At 39.0% G+C, this 2139-nt stretch overlaps 1 pseudogene; it reads right to left on the bottom strand.

Annotated features, from left to right (window-relative positions):
• Positions 1-629: 629 nt before the first annotated feature.
• LOC117677358 (U1 spliceosomal RNA) lies at positions 630-779 on the bottom strand (annotated as a pseudogene).
• Positions 780-2139: the final 1360 nt, after the last annotated feature.

Here is a 2139-nt window from a genome sequence, read left to right as displayed (position 1 = left end):
TCAGTTTGTTGAACCTCCTTCCCAATCCATCTATGCTGATAGTGGGATTAAGTAGACTCAACCTGTAGCCTACTCAAGAAAAAGCACTAGAGATGAGCAGTTTCTTCATAGATGAGTCAGCGTCAAAACACCTCAAGAGATGGAAAATATAAAAAACACTGACAGATATTATTGCAGTATTGTAATAAAAGAAAATGCCACAAAAGAGAGAAGAAAGCCACAGTGGGCCAGATAAATATTAATTGAGAATTATTAAATAGTAATTAATTTAATTAATATTAATAATTAATTAAAGCATCCGAAGAAATTCACACTGCATGTCATATTTCTGAAGGTTTCTCAAAATATGTTGCTTTCCCCCAACAAATATGAACAGATCATGTGCAATGTGATTTACTTACTATATGCGGAATACTTATAAAAGAATGCCTTTAAAGGTATTACTTTCCATCTGCTCCAGAAGTGACTCAAATGGTATCTACCTTACCCTATCATTCTTGGCACCAATGGCAGTTTTTCTAAATGAAAATTTGCTCACTTGGAGGAAAGAAAGTGTAGGATTAAATCTCTCCTTCCAGGAACTATGCTCCTAATCAATTTGAGGATGGTACTTGTTGTTGTTTTTTTTAAATGGAGCTACATCCTGCACATCAAATGTCAGTCGAGTTTCCTGCATTTGGAGAAATTGCAGGGGTCAGCACACCCGGAGTGCAATGGATGAGCCTCTCCCTGGGAAAACCTCCTTCGTGATCAAGGAATCTCCCCTGCCAGGCACATCAAATGTCAAAAGTAGACTGAATGTCATTTGGCTTCTAAAATATCATAAATAATGCTAAATGTTGTGAACAGCATTCTAATATCACACATTCTAGCTTCAATTAAAATATTAAATTGTAGTTATTATTATCCCTGTTTTTTATTATTTTTATTATTATGATTTCCTGACATGTTAAAATTACAGTTGATTGGTGATAAGCGACAAGCAGTCCGTGGATGTATTGCTTTATTGGCAGCAATGAATCTGATTTCCTGGTAATTTAGGAAAGAAGGATCACTTCATAAGATTCTGCCTTACAGACTTGAAAACTCTTGTTTATCCAACCCAGTTTTGTCCGTGTGAGCAGAACAGAACAGAATGGGAAGGGACCTTGGAGGTCTTCTAGTCCAATCCCCTGCACAAGCAAGTGACCCTCTACCATTTCAGACAAATGGTTGTCCAATCTCTTCTTAAAAACCTTCAGTGTAGGAGAACCCACAACCCACAAATGCTGTTGCTGGGACCTCAATATAATGTTTAAGGTTTGTGGAATCTGGAAAAATGTTTCGTTCAGCTCAGGTAATCAAACTAAGAGCAGGAACTCAGTGCAACTGTGCAGATGCCATTATTTTCTCCTGGAAAATTATATTCGAGCATGCAATAAAGGTTTTTAAGTTATTGGGGGAGTGAGGAGGAGAGAGTTTATACATTTAACTGCTGGCTAACAGACAAACAAGCTGGGATTAGTCTCCTGTCTAATGAATAGGTACAATAAAATGTTTGTGTCAGACAGAAAATCACCATAGGTTTACTCCACAGTGTAGCTTTGGAATACAGAGCAATAAATGTTGTAGGCCCAAGTTAAGGCAGGAATGTTTGCTTGCTCTGCCTTCCCCAGATATTTACAGAAGCCCAAAAAGCTCAGCGTTGTTGTCCACTCTGTAAAGAAATGATGACATCAAGAGGCAAGTCACCAACATGAGTTTATAGGTGTTGCCATTTAGAATGGGATGGAAGCTGGTGGGGGGAGGTTATCCATTTGGTATGATCTTCTGACCCCCACAGGTTTACAGCCTTCCTCTCTCTGCTTCACAGCACCTCTGCAACACAGAGTTAATCATTTCTCTGTTGCTATCTGCCAAGAGTTCTTATCTCTTTTTTTGCTGTCACTTTATAACAGGGTCTGCTTATCAACCTGTTGGGGGTCATGTGATCAAGCCCAGCCTATCCCAGCTCCTGATTTTCCTGATTAGAGACCATCACGAAATGGGATGGCTGGTTTACAGAGGGTCACTAATGCTGGAAAAAGTACAGAGTCCATTGAAAGCCCGGCCTGTTACTTTCTGAATTATTGGATTTTTCGTTTGCATGTGTGTGTTTGT

The sequence above is a fragment of the Pantherophis guttatus genome, chromosome 3, assembly GCF_059756535.1.
Source record: "Pantherophis guttatus breed Tessera chromosome 3, ASM5975653v1, whole genome shotgun sequence".
In the NCBI taxonomy this organism is placed as follows: Eukaryota; Metazoa; Chordata; class Lepidosauria; order Squamata; family Colubridae; genus Pantherophis; species Pantherophis guttatus.
This window is presented reverse-complemented; position numbering and strand designations above follow the sequence as displayed.